Source organism: Syngnathoides biaculeatus, chromosome 3 (assembly GCF_019802595.1).
Source record: "Syngnathoides biaculeatus isolate LvHL_M chromosome 3, ASM1980259v1, whole genome shotgun sequence".
Classification (NCBI taxonomy): Eukaryota; Metazoa; Chordata; class Actinopteri; order Syngnathiformes; family Syngnathidae; genus Syngnathoides; species Syngnathoides biaculeatus.
Window position 1 is genome coordinate 26,167,122 of NC_084642.1, and position 18,207 is coordinate 26,185,328.

Sequence of the window (18,207 nt, forward strand, 5' to 3'; positions counted from 1 at the left end):
TTCTGGTCAGCGTTCTATAGCGTTTGAGGAAACGGTAGTCGCCCATGGTCGCCGGGATAGCTCCAGAAGACCGTTGTTTGAACGGCAGTGAACGTCAATGATCGCTGGGAATTGGCGGAGAACGCCGGTCCGGAAAAAAAGGTTTGAACATGCACAAAAGTTCTCGCTGAGACCAGCGTTCATCAACGTTTAATTTTACACACACAGCGTGTAACTAAAGTGAAACGAACGTAGTTTGGCATCCATTGAGCGTCATTCGAGCGTTTCCCAAACTTCTATGCATATGGGTATATAAACCGATGCTTTGTAAGCAAGGTCCATTTAATATTAAGCTACAGTAGAGAGCACCTACTATGGAAGATCCAGAGAGCAGCAGTTCGTTTTTGCGGAAAAACTCCACCAGACTATCCACAACAGCCCGGTCCAGGATCCTGCAATCGTTTCTCTGCTTCTATTGTCTCTTTGTCGGACTGTCCTAACTGGAGTTTGCAAGGTGTTTACGGTCCCCAGGGGGTGTCACATGGTGCGTGACTTCGCGGACGTGCTCTTCCTCCTGCTCTTGTTTTTCCTCCGAACACATTGCTCGTGAAGAAAGCGGCTTAGCTTTCTTACTAGCAGCACTAGTTGCTGAAGTCGGCGCCCTAACTTTTTTTTTTCTCGGCGGCATGATGCTCACTGTTCTAACTCACGACAACAACTGAAGTGACTATGAACTTTCCAACGTTTTAGTGCCACTGTTAAAATTACACGCCAGCAAAATGCTTTTCTGTCGTTATTCAACCATCGGTCACATGCTCAACACGCTCGTCTTACGTTGACAAATCGCTTGTCGCGCCCCAATGACGCATTTGCACACGCTAATGGTTTTTAGGGGTATCTTATTTGGTCGCTGTTACACGCTTTACGTGCGTTAGACACGCTTTTCGTGCGTTAGACACACGTTAAGTCATGCGTTAGACACACATCATCCGCGTTTGAGAACGCTGAAAAATAGAACAATTGAAATGTTCAGAGGATGTTGACCAGAACGTCATGGTGTGACCGAGCCTTAAGATAGAGGCTAATAGGAAGCCATGGACTTTGCTAAGAAACTAGCAACAAGCTAACTCAAATTAGTGAGGTCTGTGTTTGGTGAATAGGATATTGATGATCACAAAGGACTTTGATGGAGAGGACAGCATTCCAACTGGTGAGGACTTTGGTGATGCAGAGCAGGTGGACAAGACCCTCAGCATTCTTCACTTGTGCTGTTCAGGGCATTAGAGTGAAAAGCCTGTTGTAAGGGTTGTGACTTCGGGTGAATAAACTATATTCGTTCGCTGTTATGCACACAAGCATCAACCTGGCCAGCAATGTGAAACAGATGTTTAAACATATTTTTCCAGCTACTGTCACATTCCTTTGTGACCTGAGTTTAGTTTTGTGTATATGGACATTTTTGTGTTGAGTTTATTCAAAATAATAAATATTGAAATTTTATCATTAAATGTTCAAACTTTTTTTTTTCAAGCAGCAGTGTGGTTTCATGACTAGAAAGAGTACCACAGATGCATTATTTGCCTCGAGGGTGCTAATGGAAAAGTACAGAGACGGTCAGAAGGAGCTACATTGTGTTTTTGTCATGCTCCTGGCATCCTCCCCAGGCTGGGTGTGGTCAGCCAATTAGTCAGCACACACCTGCACCCTGGTTTGGCTGAGTACACCCAGTACTTAGAGGACACAGGGGACGACTACTCCGCCACCAGATCGTTAAGCTTCATGTCCCGTTCCAGCACCCTCGTATCCCTGATCAACAACCTGTGTGTACCGACCTTCGCCTGTTCTCCGACTCACCCCGTAAGCCTGACTCCCTTGACACTTCTGCCTGCTTTGAACGTTCACCTGTATACCTGACCTGCCGTGTACCGACCCTCGCCTGTTCCCGTACCATCCAAGTAAGCCTGCCTCTTCTGCTACTGCTGGTCTTACGGTCTGACTTGCTGATCATAGACCTCGGACATAATCAAGGCTTTTGTACTCTAACTGCTTGCCTCTTGAGTCGTGCATTTGGGTCCGCCCTCAAGCCTCGTCGTGAGAGTTTTTGTGGATCTAGAGAAAGTCTATGACAGAGTACCAAGAGAGGACTGTGGGACTGCATGCGTGAGTCTGGGGTGGTGGAAATATGTTTGAATAGTACAGGACAGGTGGTACGGTGTATCAGTTGGTAAAGTGTTGGCCTCACAGTTCTGAGGACCCGAGTTTGATCCCGGTCTCACCTTTGTGGAGTTTGCATGTTCTCCCTGTGCCTGTGTGGGTTTTCTCCGGGCACTCTGGTTTCCTCCCACATCCCAAAAACATGGAACATTTAATTGGACAATCTAAATTGTCCCTCGGTGTGATTGTGAGTGCGACTGTTTTGTCTATGTGCCCTGCAATTGGCTGGCAACCAGTTCAGGGTGTACCCTGGCTCCTGCCCACTGACAGGTGGGATAGCAACCCTCGTGAGGATAAGCGGCAAATAAAATGGATGGATGGATAGTACAGGACATGTATGTGGGCAGCAGAAAAGTGGTGAGGTGGGACTGCAATATGGATCAGCTCTGAGCCCCTTCCTAGTTGCTGTGGTAATGAACAGGCTGAAAGATGAGGTTAGACTGGATCCCCTTGGACCATGATGTTCACAGATGATATTGTGATATGCAGTGAAAGCGGGGCTCAGGTGGTGGAAAGATGGAGGGATGCACTGGAAAGAAGAGGAATGAAGATTAGCTAAAGTAAGACAATATATATGTGCCTAAATGAGAGGGGTGGAGGGGGAAGAGTGAGGGTACAGGGAGAAGAGATAGCGAGGGTGGACGACTATTAATACTTGGTCAACAATCCAGAACAATGGTGAGTGGGATAAGGAAGTGAAGAAACGGCTCCAAGCAGGATGGAACAGCTGGTGAAAGGTGTCTGTGTTATGTGACACAAGAGTCTCTGCCAAGATGAAGGGCAAAGTTTATAAAACAGTGTTGAGGCCAGCCATGATGTATGGATTAGAGATGGTGGCACTGAAGAGACAACGGTAAGCAGAACTGGAGGTGGGAGAGATGAAGATGTTGAGGTTCTCACTAGGAGTGAACAGGTCAGATAGGATTTGAAATGAGCTCATTAGAGGGAGTTGGATGTTTTGGAGAAAAGGTTCGAGAGCGCAGACTTCGGTGGTTTGGACATGTCCACAGGGCAAAGTATGAGTATATTGCTAAAAGGGTGCTGAGGATGGAGCTGCCACGCAAAACAGTGAGAGGAAGACCAAAGAGAAGATTGATGGATGTTGTGAGGGTAGTCGGGGTTAGAGGAAGATGTAGGAGACAGGCTTAGATGGAAGAAGATGACATGTTGTGGTGACCTCTAATGCGACAATTCGAAAGAAGAGAAAGTTCAAACTTTTTTTTTTTTTATACAATTGGGTCTATTCTTTGACTAGCCGCAATTCATTTTGAAAGAGGTTTTATATTTGGAGCTTGGTGTTGAAAATAAGATAACATTGACATATGAAAACATTATTTTGAAGTGCTTTTTGACAGAATAATTGCAGAAGAGTAAAGTCTTTATATAGGTTTAGAATGAAACAAAGTTTAAAAATCACATGTAATAAAAGTGAGTATCACTTAGCTCTTTGTTCTCCTATTCTTGATAGAGGAAAGAACTTAGGTTAGCTACTTCTCATTATAGTCTCACAAACACGAGAGGCACCGCAAAAAGATATGATTTGGTCATATTATATTACATTTACATGACTCATTACATTTCTGTATAACATTCTTTCCCAGGGAGACAAGACCCAAGGTTCACTGTTAATGTAGTGAAACCAGCTTTTCTTAGGTCTCTCTGAAATATTTTATAGTGTTACAGTATATATGGTACTCTGTGACAAGATTTTGCCATTTAGTGTTGATAGCTTGTTTATCTTTCCAGTTTATGAATATTTCTTTTTCGAAGCAATTGCTAGAATTACAAGTATTGTATGAGCAAGTTTGTTTGGAAGATCTATTCCTATTAAATCCCACAATAGACAAGATGAGAAGAAATTGGTATCCTACAGATTAAAATTTGTTGAAAGGTTATAGAGTATATCATTATTGTCCTGTGGTGATTGAGTAAATTTGCCATTTGACTCTTGCACTGTTGTAATCTGTCCATCCATTATTCAAGCCGTTTATCCTCACAAGGGTCATGGGAGAGCTGGAGCCTAACCCAGCCAGATTCAGGTGAAAGGTGGACTCCAGCCTGAACTGGTCGCCATTCAGTTGTAGTGTTTTTATGTTTGTTACTTTTAAATTGGTGTGTAATAATTTCCTGATGGATTATTATGCTCAAATTAGTGTACTGTGGGTATTGAAAGTATTCAGACCCCTTTAAAATTTTCACTCTATTATATTGCAGCCATTTGCTAAAATCAGTAAATTTTAAGTGCTAAAAAGATTAAGTTCATTCTAGTCTATGGACTTGGTGGAACGTAATATTGGCAAGTGTCACCCTTGGGATTTTCAGCACTGTCCACAGACAATTTTTTATTTTTTTTAACTTGAGTTTCTAGATTATCAAGTGTACACTCGGAAATGAAAAAATTACGGTTATCCTGCATGCTTCTTGACTGTAATTCCAGGATAGCCTCTTTGATTTGTTTGTGTTTCTTTCTTTAGAAGATCAACTTCAATTGTCATCACTTTCATGGCTGAATGAAATAGAGTTGTCTTGTTTGAGCTCTCTGATTTGCAAATTTTTGAGCTCCTTAATCTCCTGGTGCAGTACATTGAGAAGTGATAGCTTTTTGGCAATAAAGGAGAGGACTTTAATATGTGTATCGGGTGACCTATGTAGAACATCTTCAATGGTGGTGGCTGAATTAGACTTTCATCTTTTCAACAAGTTGTTGCAGTTTTTATGGTGCGATCCGCTATCTTGCATGATAAAGTGTTCAAAAGTTCCATCGATTAAATTTTCACGTGGCTCCACAATAGTATCTTGACGGCAGCAGGGATTGGAATAAAGTAGTCAAATCAGCCCTGCATAAAGAGGGGGGGAAAAAAGTAGATGAGGAGGAAATTAAGTCTCTGGTTTGCTCATCTGATTTTTGCAGCATTGCCACCAAACCTTATCTGGGAAATCTTGTTGCCTCTCGCAGTGTCTGAGCATGTCGGCCATCGCTTGATTATGTTTATTTATCATGGACAAATATTTATCAACCATTTTGACAGTTCAGATGAAATATCAATATTTATTCAATGTCCTCTTGCTGTCACTACAGGAGTGGAAGGAGGGAGGTGATGTATAGACACAACTGGTCTGAGGAGAGCTGATGAGAAATCAAATTAAAATCATGCAGAGCTAATATATATATATATATATATATATATATATATATATATTTATATTTGGACTGGCTTTCTAAGTTTGTTACGATCGTAGAAGACTTAAAGGTTTCTTTACTCTTAGAATTGTTTTTCCCTTTTTGGTGCAGTTTTCTCTGGCTGTTTACTTGTTGCGACAAATGAAAGGAGGAAGACAAAATTAGCCAACAGCTTTTAAATTTTTTACATTTATTTAACTGGAGGTGCCAGGTTCGATTATCAATTGAGGAGATAAATTGCACTCTAGGCCGGGCTTGAATGCTCTGGCCTTGTAAAAGTGTAACATGAAGGGAAAGGTCCACAGGGAACTTAAATACTTTTGGGGGAATTTGAGGTTAGGAGGGGTTTATATTTAGTGTGTCCCAACATAATAACCCTAAATTCAGTGCTATTTGTGACTGAGGTTTCTTTTTCTTTGTCCTGTTATAGCAGTCTTTTTTTTGTTGTTTAATATTTTTCCCGATATTCAAAATTCTCTGAAATACACTTTTTCAAGGTAGTGTAAATGAATGTGAAAATTAGCTGCCAGAATTGTATAAATAGGAATACAGCTTTGCAGAGTTGCATGGCACACTTGAATACTGTGTTTTTCATGACAATTAGAGACTTGACAGTCCAGTCTTATAATCTATAGGTTCTTAGAGGAAAACGGGATGAGCAGAGGATTGTAAACCATATTTCAAAGGAGCGGGCCAAGATAAAAACTCTGACATTCCTTTGCTCGCCTCCATTCCCCAGCTGTGTGTATCAATCATTCTCTAATATTCCCAGCATGTCTTCAGGGTCTCGCTGTTAAGGCCCCAGAGCCCAGCTTATGGCATCCCTCAGATCTTCCTCTCTTTCATGTGAATGCACACTCAAATTCAACATTTCTAAACAACAGTGAGATTTAAGGTTGTCTTTCAGTAGTACAATGTTTGCCTTTCTTCCATGTGATGAGCCTGCCCCACAGATTTGAGGAAGAAATGAGCTCTATAGAGTTTAGTTTCAGAAAATGTACATATTCACCAAAATGTGTGGACTGGTGCCTAGTCTGCATTTTGCCTGAGGTCAGCTGGGATTGATGGATGGACTTCTTAAAAAAAAAAAATCATGGCAACTGAGGTATGTGTGAGGATATGTGTAGATCTCTTCACAAATAAAAAGCTGCCATTGTACCTTTTTGGACTTTGGTTAGCGACCTGAAATCTCAAAAGAGCCATTTTGACTCGCACAGAAGAAAAACAAACACAAAGATCCACAAAAACATTTTGACATCTAAAGTAAAGATAACACTGCATTTTTTTCACCTGCATTTATAAGAAACTACATTGTGTTGCATTTTTCAAACCGATTATTTGCTATGAGGAGTAATAAATTAGATCTATTTTACCTGGTCAATGTGAATTTTTTTTCGCTCCTGAACCTCAGCAAAACAGCGTTGGCAAATCCATGCAGTTACACATTACCTTCATCTTCACACATGCTTGTAAATTGTCACCTTTAAAGGTCAGAGGTTAAAGATGTTAAACATTTTCTTGGTAACTCTAGAACCCCTTTTACAAACCACATCTGCCATTCTGAAGTGATTATACAGCAGTTAAACCTAGCCACTTGGTTTTCTCTGGAAGCGTTTCTTTTTATTTATTGAATATAGCTTATTAAAATCATGCGTCACACGTTGGTGGCTGTCATATGTCAAAAATAACAAAACTAATACAACAATTCTTTTTAATGTCAGAAGATCACTGTAAGGCAGGGTACACCCTGAACTGGTCGGCAGCCAATCAAAAGGCACACATAAACAGCCACTGACAACCACTGTGGACAATTTATTCTTTAACCTCCGGTGCACCTGGAAACAACCCATGCAGACATAGGGAGAACATACCAACTCTACACAGGTGAGGCCAGATTTTAACCCAGGTCCTCAGAACTGAAGTCTTCCACTGTGCTGCTGGGGCTCAATCAAAAGCCTTATTTCTAGTTATAGATAACAATACAGGGTACGTACGGGCCAGGAAACAAGCACTATGTTTGATATACTTTACAGATATTATTATATGGCAGCACAGTGGTCGAGTTTATGGTGACCTCCATTTTCCTTCCACATCTCAAAAACATACATAGATTATTTGAACACTCTAAATTGCCTTTAGGTGTGAATGTGAGTGTTTGTCTATACGTGCCCTGTGATTTGGGTGGTGACCAGTTCAGGGTGTACCCCACCTCTCGTCCAAGGATAGCTGGGATAGGCTCTAGCACGCAGGCGACTCTGATAAGGATCAGCTGTACGGAAAGTAGATATGATAATGTTGTATTCATGCTGACGTGACACATGTAAACAAACAACCATTAACACTCATATTCACACTTATGGGCAATTTAGACCCTTCATTTATCCTACCATGCATGTTTTGGAGATGTGTGAAGAAACCAGAATCACCGGAGAAAACCCACACAGGCATGAGGAGAATGTGCAAACCCCACACAGGATTTGGCCAGGCCAGGATTTAAACCCGAGAACATGTATAAAGTACTTGAGATTTTAGTTTGTAATGTAACTACTGTATTTCAGTTTTTGTATGCACACATTAAAAAAGCGCTTTAACAGAAGGGCATGCATTCTGATAGACTGTATTTCAAGCCGCATGGCGACCAGAGGAAGTACAAGTAGATAAATGAAGAGGAAAAACACAGTATGGGGTCATGGCAAGGTCGCAGCATACCTCTCACTGGGTAAATAAATAAGCCTGATTCTGTACGCAGTGCCGAATATTCATCAAAATAATAGCCACCGTGGAGTTGGTTAAATGTTCCAAGGAAACATCAAGGTCACGCTCTAACCTAATAACATAAAGCACTTCAGAAAATCTGATTTGTCACTCGAAGCTCTCTCAATGGTTTTTGGAGAAATTCCATCATTTAAATAATGGACAACTTTTATAAAGCCGTATTGCCTTGAAGTTGTAAGTTTAGTCATAGGTATATGCAGAAAATTTCTGGTTGCCGTCATAGCGACGCCAAATATTTGAGAGTTAATCATTTCAGTGAATCAACTGTAAAGGTACCACAAAAATGATTGAGCTCATCCCAACACCCTCTATGTTATTGTATCTTGCACAGCAACAATGAAGCTCCCTCAAACGAATATGAAGTAATATCTTCTACCGCATCTTCAGATTGCTTTTGTTGCCCTCCCTGCTATCACGAAACGCTTGAAAGCATATCTTTATGCTATGTATCTTCTGCAAGTACATAGCCCATTTAAATAAGCCTACAGGAGGTGGATGATACCCCATTTTATGATAGTATGCAATTGAAGCACACCAGTTAGAGTATTCTGTACTTAAGTGTCATTTTGGAGAGGAATTCACTTGACAATACAAAGCAGAGTCATTTTATTTCTTTTGTTATTGTGTGTGGAAGAATACACACTTGAAGCTGTTGCATTACTCATGTTTTTGTCTACACTTATAGGGTATTTGGGGGGACATTTACTGAGCTTGGTACAAAAAATGTGAATCAAAGGAAAAAAATAGGTCAAATCTGACCACCCTTCTGGGCTACGATTATAGCTAACACTTGTAGTAACAATACAGTATATCGTGAAGTGTTCTGTGGCATTATGATGAGAGTGAGAGTCCCCCGACTCCTGCTAGTATGAAAGGTGTGTTATCAATCATCTTGTAAGTTTTGATTCCAAGAATGGTGTTATAAAGTTAACAAAATAGCTGAGGTAATTCATCAGGATCAATGTTTATGTATCATTTGATCAGTAACACCTCACAGAATTCTATTTTCAAGATCAATACATTTTACTGACATGAATGTTAAAATTATTGGCAGATGTTATGATCCAAAAGATAATAAATCCATTCATCCATTTTCTGTACCACTTATTATGCTCATCAGGGTTGGAGGTGTGCTGGAGCTTATGGCAGCTGACTCTGGGTGAGAGGTGGGGTTCACCTTGAACTGGTTGCCAGACAATTGCAGGGCAGGTTATAACAGTTAAAGTGTCAAAGAAAAAAAATATTCTCAAGGTATGTTTTCCCACTCTTTAAATGTCAAAATGCATTTACCGTTATGTATCCAAGATGCATTTTCATGGTGTGTGACATGTTAGGATTCTAATTCAATTTTGAGATGTACAAGATTTTCTTTGAAATTGTTCTTTCACTTTCACAAATGCATACATACCTATATGTGTGTATATATATAACACTCCTACCTTCTTCATATTTAATCTACTAGCTTCCTCAAAGGAAATAATGCATCTGTGGTACTCTTTCAGGAAACAATACTGTTGCTCACAGATATTTACTTCTGTTCTGAGTGTAGTCTCCACAACTCTTTCCCATAACTTCATTGTGTGACTCAACTTTATTTCTCTATAGCTCCCACCAATCTGCAAATCGCCTTTGTTCTTAAAAATAGGAACTAGCACACTTTTATTTCCATTCTTCAGGCATCTTATTTTCTGTTGAATAATTTGGTCAAAAACTCCACAAACACCTCCCCAAATTGCTTGAATATCTCCACAGGTATGTCATCAGGACCAACTGCCTTTCCATTTTGACTGTCTAACTCCCACCTGACTAATATAGCATTTATAATAGTTATTTGGGACAGTTTTATCTTGTAGAATGCTTTATATGTGCAAGTTTTAACTTGACTGCATTTTTCAAGATTGTAGCCCATTATTTTGAATGGTATGCACCATAAAAGCATTTTGGTGGAAAAAAAAAAATATATATATATATATATCCATGGCACTGGTGATTTATGATTTTATTTTTTCATTGATGGAACCAAATGCTGTTGATTCCTTTCCTAACCACTCATGGCGCACAAGGTTATTGTCTATAAAACTGCGATCCATTGTCTATGTGAATTTTGTCCCAATTACCAGATTTTAGTTTATTTTAATACTTATGTCCCCTGCCATCATCTTTTGAATTGGTTTGAAGACTAAAATGCACACTGAAAACGATCAGTGCGAAAGTGAAATCAACGGTTTACCGTGTTAGATGTCTCAGTCTGGGCATGAACATATTTTGTTTCCACTCACCCAATTGACTGAGTGTTGACTTGACTGAAACTTTGTGTGGTGTTGGGTGAGGCTTGCAGCGGGAGGCAGCATGTCAGACTCCGACACATCGTGAAAGCATCCTTTGCACAATATGTTTTTCCAAGTCTTGCACTGAGGTATCTGATCATTACCTTTAATAGTTAAGAATTTTGTTTGCGCCGGTTACATTGCGAACAAGCGCATCTTCGTTTGTATTGTTTTGCCACATTCTTGTTCAGGTTAAGCGGACTAGGCATCGAAACAGAGAAACGAAATGTTTAAATTTGAACAATTCCAGGACCAACACATTAGTGCTATTTTCAATCAGTCCTGCACACCCCCTCCTTCGGTTATCGAGTCTTGGGTGCCGACCACCCCTCCCCCCACCCCCCTGGTCCATGCGATCATTTCCCCTCTCCTGGTGCCTTCACCTGCTTATTGGTCACGATGGGTGCTTAATATGGGTTTGACCATTTTTCGGGTAGGAAATGACTCTAGCGTTGGGCCCTATTGGTGGTTGGGACCTAATGCTTTACCGCAGTGGAGTATTGGTGGTGGTCATCCGGTACCCTTGCACTTTCTTTTGGGACTGGTCAGGGCACTTCAGTTGGGCTGGGGGACTGCCCTGGGTCTTGAGGAGTGAGTGATGTCCCCATGGCTGGGTCTGTCATGCGCTTGCTGCTTGGCTCCCCCATCAGACAGAGGTGGCTGGGCCTTCCTCAATATGCTGACTTGGCAACTCCAAACACTAGTTGACCAATATGCATGTGATACGATGTTCATTCATTAATAAGTTACAGAGAAAAGCTACAGGCTTGAGTTTCTTACATAGGGACTAATAAAACAGGTTGGATTAAGATAACAACTCTCAGGTTCTTACAGGTGTTTAGAATGTATAAAATCATCCCACTGCACCACTCATCATCTTGCTCATTTCTAACATCCCTTTCTTTCCTCTTTATCTTGTCTTATTGGTTAGTTGTTGCATGTACTCACCAGGTGTCCCCCCTCATCTACAAATGATAACATGACTTAACCGTTGTCCGATACCAATACACATGACGATACTAATTATTGTTTTGTTGTGGTTTGTGTATCAGATGGTGTAAATGTTTACTGTTGTGACCAATAGTATGTTTTGACCTCTGTTATTTCACCATGTGTTCACTGATATTCTGTTCTGAAAACTCTTTTCTGGAAATTATAGCAGAGCCAAATGTGACAACTATTCAGGGAGCTTGGTTAAACACCAGCACTGATACTGTTAATTGATTCTAAACAGATTGAGAGAACCTTTCAGGTTGCGGAAAAGTTAAAAGTACTTTTTCCTCAATCAATCTGGTACGGCACCCGTTACTATATTTATCAGTCCAACTCTGTGGCAGGCTGTTTAACTGACCTTTTCTCACCTTGAGCTGATCTCTGCTTAATAAGATACTTATTCATAATCAATAAGCAATCAGAAAACTAGTCTCTGAATGCTTAGCCCCCCCCCCAAAAAAAAAAGTGTTTACGAAGCAACCAATCACCTTTGCAAATCACTATTTTATTACTGTCATATAACCTCACGTTCACCCTTTTTAAAGTATCAGACTGTTTGAATCGTTTCCCTCCCTCTTATGGACAAATTGGCTCATATTAGATACAGTAATTGCATTGGCCTAAAGCATGGGTGCCAAACTAATTTTTGTCTTGGGGCACATTGTTGGTGCAGTTTTCCTTTGAAGGGATGACCGCAAACCATATAAATGTCTCCAGCTCTTGCTGAAATTATAGTTGTTCCCTGATTTTGAGTTCATAACTACGATGGTTGCCATTGAAATAACTACTCTAGCTAGCTTTAAACAATAAATAATGGCGGTATGCTGTCGAGCCATTTCATTTCCAGGTCACACTGAGAGCAAGTGCATTGTCAGATTTACAAGGTACAAGTACTTTTAATGTTAGTTCTTCAAAATGTGTAACACATACAGAGGATTGAAATTATGGTGCTCAGGGGTCCACGGTGCTTAATAAGAGTAGAAATATACATCTAAAAAGCTAAATAAAACCATGCTATAGCCAGTATAAGATATATTATTGGCAATGTGCAAATATGAGTTGACGTGTGCAACAAAGTCAAGGTCGGAGAACCATGGTGTATGAAACATGATGACAAAACCCCAAAAGCTGCTAAAATGGCTTGTGCAACCCTGAATCGTGTGTGTGTGTGTGTGTATGAGCATATGTGTATGGATCTGTGAATTAGTGCGTCTGCATGGTCATGGGGCATCACAGTTCAGGTGGGCAGAGGAACATAGAGATAGAGGGGCAGAGAGTTCTGATTTCTGACAGCATGAACAATCCTCAAACTTTGCAAAAAAATCATAATATCTATCTAGTTTTCTACTATGTTTGAATCCTACAAACCTGTGATTTTTGCTGGTGAAAACACTTTTTGTAGTCAGATTTGTGCCATAACTGCTTCGAGGAACATTTTCATCAACACTACCATAACATAGACGACATGAATGAAAACTTACCCCATAAGAATCATTGCCTGCGATCAACTAAAAGGTCCATCGCCATTCTTTTCCTCGTTGTCGTTCACCAGTCATTTTCACTTCGCTTTTTGCAGTCAGATTCGCACTGATATAATTTTTCCAACAATGATTAATTTAATCAACAACAAACAGAGCTTCTGAAATTACAAGTAACAGTTATTTGCACTTAAAATGCACGAACAGTCTCATACCTTCCTTTGAAACCGGTATCTGATGGGCTATTTTGTACAAATAAGACACTGTTCTTGAAATTACTGTACATGCTCTTTTGGCTGATGCCATCGTCCAGGTCAATGTCATACTGATTTCAAATAGATCCTGTAGCCTGGACAAAATTGCTGCTGGGGCCTTGACATTCACGATGTTCATAGTATTCTCCTAACATGGGCCACACCTTTAACTCACCACAAGGAGCTGGTGATCATAAGAAAACAGCAGATTCAAAGTCCTGTAACAGTGTAGCAATTTCTACAGGCCTTTCACGAACACACTTCCAAGCTTGTCGGTGCCATTATCTGCAGGGCACAGTGTGACAAACCCTATCATCAATCTTATAGAGACAAACTCATTTGTAGTTTTAATATTCACTTGGAGTATTCAACAAGAGATGACATCCTACTCCCTTCTGCAGCTGGAGCCTGGGTGTCGCCGTTTCCTAAATCCAAAGGGGTGGTAACTGAAATCAAACATAAAATATCATGTTCGTGCAAAGGAAATCTAATAAAGGGTTTCAGTCTACTTTTGTGGTGTTTTCCAAACATTGTTCTGTGATCTGTCGAAACCTACTCCACACATTATTCGCAAATGTTACATGGCTACAGCAACCTTGTTTTCTACAAACTGGATTTACTTAATGCACATTTTTTTTTCCCAGAATGTTTTGTTGCTTCTATAATCTTCTGTGCTTTCCAGCCTACAAGTACTCTGAGGTTCTCATAAAAGTTTGGAATCAACACAGAAGCTAATGAACAAAGGACTGAACCTGAACATGGAATTATACACCATTACCTTTACATTTGGTGTTGCAATAACTAACGGAGACATGCATCAAAACTTTTGACTGGCAGTCCGATGAATGCATTAGAATAAAATATGATAATCCTTTTTTTGTCTCACACTGGGAATGTTCTGTTTGGAACTGAGTGGATGGCAGAAGTACACAAGAGGAATATGAATTAACTCAATCTGTTTGGAAAAAGAAAGATCCAGTAAACGTACTATATTGAGCAGGGTTGTCCGAAATAAACAGATTTTTTTATCATAAAACAGCTGAGAAATCAAATAACTTTGCTGACTCATGCGAAAATACACATCAAAACTGTGTTCACGTCTGTTAATGTTGGGATAGTTCAAGCATTATTTTGTTACAAAACACCTTTTTCAAATGAAACAATATTTGAACAAACTCATTTTATAGGGTATTGATTTCAACAATAGATATCCATCAATTTGTTGTGTACTGGCATCAGGCAGAAAATATTTTTAGAATAGAAACAGTAATTTACTTTTTTTTTTAAATCAAGCTGTTCATCTATGGCACAGATTTGGAAATATGAAGTTCACTAATTCCTCGTTTGAATTTTCATTTTCAAGGTTTCTTAAAAAAATTATTCACAATAACTTTATACTTTGTAATCCACTAAATTGAGGTTCCACACTGTATTTACCATTAAGTTGTTTGTTATACCTTCCTCTGCCATCTAGTGGTGACTATTAGTTTATTAGTAGGGACCAATTGTAAAGTAAAGCAAGGGTATGCCCAACACCAATTAACAGCTGCATTCATTGGCAACACTCATTCAGATGACACTTTGGTCAGCCTTATGCAACATTAAATACATATTAGAAACCAAGATATTACAAAAAAATAATAACTACTCACTGACAGGAGGAAGAGGGGGGAAAAGTTAAGGAAAAGAAGACTATTTGAGCCCTGGACTCCAGCACCCCATAACCCTGCAGAGGATAAATGGTGTTGAGAATGGATGGAGGAAATGTTTTTCTTTTATTTACGGTTTTATGAGTGCAAAATGTATTCCCGGTATTTCCTTTTTGTTTACGTTTGTAATTCATTCTCATGGGTTATCAAGACAAGGAATAAGCACTGTTTGCTAAACCTATGCAATTGTGCTTATGCTACATCTGAAGGGTGCTAAAGGCCTAACCATAGCGATTATGTAAAATATGATGAGGCAGTTATACATTTACAAGGATTCCAAGGCAATATTACCAATCGTTTTGAGCCATATTTAGTTGAAATGCGGATCACTTCTAACGAACAACAGACTCCCCGACAGTATGTATGACAGTATGTAGCATACTCAGTCACGGCGTGCCACTCCCCGCCGGAGCTCGCTCATGGCCGGTCGCACACCGCCGGAGCTTGCACGCGGTCGGTCACTTCCCGCCAGAGCCCAACTATTTATTTATTTTTTTAAATAGCTCTATACACACCTAATGCAGCCCTATGGGGGCGCAAACCAGTGCAATCTGTAGGCCGGTCCCAAAACCGGATAAATGCAGTGGGTTGCATCAGGAAGGGCATCCGGCGTAAAAACTGTGCCAAACAAATATGAGCGTTCATCTAAAGAATCCCATACCGGATCGGTCGTGGCCCGGGTTAACAACGCCTGCCCCCGGCACTGCTAACCTGCAGGGCATCGGTGGAAATTCAGATACTGTGGGTCGAAGACAAAGAAGAGGAGGAAACGGGATGCATCATTAAAAGAAAAAGAGGAATGCACAGAGCCGACAACTGAGAGTAGGGACTTTGAATGTTGGGACTATGACAGGAAAAGCTCAGGAGTTGGTTTACATGTGATTAGGAGAAAGGTTAATATTATGTGCATCCAAGAGAGCAGGTGGAAAGGTAGTAAGGCTAGAAGCTTAGGAGCAGGGTTTAAATTATTCTACCACGGAGTAGATGGGAAGAGAAAAGGAGTAGGGTTTATTTTAAAGGAAGAGCTGGCTAAGAATGTCTTGGAGGTGAAAAGAGTATCAGATTTTAATGGAGATATTGGTGAAGGAAACAGGGGCGATGAAGAAGTGATGGGTAAGTATGGCATCCAGGAAAGGAACTTTGAGGGAAAGATGGTGGTGGACTTTGCAAAAAGGATGGAGATGGCTATAGTGAACACTTATTTCCAGAAGAGGGAGGAACATATAGTCACCTACAAAAGCAGAGGTAGAAGCACGCAGGCGGATTATATTTTGTGCAGACGATGTAATCTGAAGGAGATTACTGACTGTAAAGTAGTGGTAGGGGAGAGTGTAGCTCGACAGCATAGGATGGTAGTGTCTAGGATGACTCTGGTGGTGGGTCGGAAGATTAAGAAGACAAAGGTAGAGCAGAGAACCATGTGGTGGAAGCTGAGAAAGGAAGAATGTTGTGCGACCTTTCGGAAAGAGGTGGAAGAGGCTCTCGATGGACAGCAGAAGCTCCCGGAAGACTGGACAACGACAGCCAAGGTAATCAGAGAGACAGGCAGGAGAGTACTTGATGTGTCTTTTGGTAGGAAAGGGGAGAAGGAGACTTGGTGGTGGAACCCCAAAATACAGGGAGTCATACAAGGAAAGAGATTGGCGAAGAAGAAGTGGGACACTGAGAGGACTGAGGAGAGGTGAAAGGAGTACATCGAGATGCAACATAGGGCAAAGGTAGAGGTGGCAAAGGCTAAACAAGAGGCATATGAAGACTTGTACACCAGGTTGGACATGAAAGAAGGAGAAAAGGATTTCTACAGGTTGCCAGAGAGAGGGATGGAGATGGGAAGGATGTGCAGCAGGTAAGGGTGATTAAGGATAGAGATGGAAATGTGTTGACTGGTGCCAGTAGTGTGCTAAATAGATGGAAAGAATACTTTGAGAAGTTGATGAATGAAGAAAATGAGAGGGAGAAGGAAGAGTTGAAGAGGCAAGTGTGAAGGACCAGGAAGTGGCAATGATTAGTAAGGGGGAAGTCAGAAAGGCACTAGAATGGATGAAAAATGGAAAGGCAGTTGGTCCTGATGTAATACCAGTGGAGGTATGGAAGCAATTTGGAGAGATGGCTGTGGAGTTTTTGACCAACTTATTTAACAGAAAACTAGCTAGCGAAAAGATGCCTGTAGAATGGAGGAAAAGTGTTCTAGTTCCTATTTTTAAGAACAAAGGCGATGTTCAGAGCTGTAGGAATTATAGAGGAATAAAGTTGATGAGCCACACAATGAAGTTATGGGAAAGAGTAGTGGAGGCTCGACTCAGGACAGAAGTAAGTATCTCCGAGCAACAGTATGGTTTCATGCCTAGAAAGAGTACCACAGATGCATTATTTGCCTTGAGGATGCTAGTGGAAAAGTACAGACAAGGTCAGAAGGAGCTACATTGTGTCTTTGTGGATCTAGAGAAAGCCTGTGACAGAGTACCAAGAGAGGAACTGTGGTACTGCATGCGTAAGTCTGGTGTGGCAGAGAAGTATGTTAAAATAGTACAGGACATGTATGATGGCAGCGAAACAATGGTGAGGTGTGCCTTAGGTGTGACAGAGGAATTTAAGGTGGAGGTGGGACTGCATCAGGGATCAGCTCTGAGCCCCTTCCTGTTTGGAGTGGTGACAAATGAGGTTAGACCAAAATCCCCTCGGACCATGATATTTGCAGATGACATTGTGATCTGCAGTGAAAGCAGGGAACAGGTGAAGGAACAATTAGAAAGATGGAGACATGCACTGGAAAGGAGAGGAATGAAGATTAGCCGAAGTAAAACAGAATATATGTGCGTGAATGAGAAAAGTGGAGGGGGAAGAGTGAGGCTACAGGGAGAAGAGATAGCGACGGTGGAGGACTTCAAATATTTAGGGTCAACAATCCAGAGCAACGGTGAGTGTGGTAAGGAAGAGAAGAAACTGGTCCAAGCAGGTTGGACCAGCTGGCGGAAGGTGTCTGGTGTGTTATGAGACAGAAGAGTCTGTGCTAGGATGAAGGGCAATGTTTACAAAACAGTGGTGAGGCCATGATGTACGGATTAGAGACGGTGGCACTGAAGAAACAACATGAAGCAGAACTCGAGGTAGCAGAAATGAAGATCTTGAGGTTCTCACTAGGAGTGAGCAGGTTGGATAGGATTAGAAATGAGCTCATTAGAGGGAAAGCCAAAGTTGGATGTTTTGGAGACAAGATTCGAGAGAGCAGACTTCGATGGTTTGGACATGTTAAGAGGCGAGAGAGTGAGTATATTGGTGGAAGGGTGCTGAGGATGG

At 40.9% G+C, this 18,207-nt stretch overlaps 1 long non-coding RNA gene across 2 annotated transcripts in view; it reads left to right on the forward strand.

The window, feature by feature from the left end:
* The first annotated feature begins 1,689 nt into the window (after positions 1-1,689).
* LOC133497861 (uncharacterized) overlaps positions 1,690-18,207 on the forward strand; it is a 50,306-nt gene continuing 33,788 nt past the window's right edge. Inside the window, exons 1-2 of one of the 2 annotated variants that reach the window (XR_009794130.1) lie at positions 1,690-1,934; positions 9,270-9,400. This is a non-coding gene — a long non-coding RNA (uncharacterized LOC133497861). The remainder of the gene's footprint in view (positions 1,935-9,269; positions 9,401-18,207) is intronic. The other variant, XR_009794129.1, reaches the window with a different exon arrangement.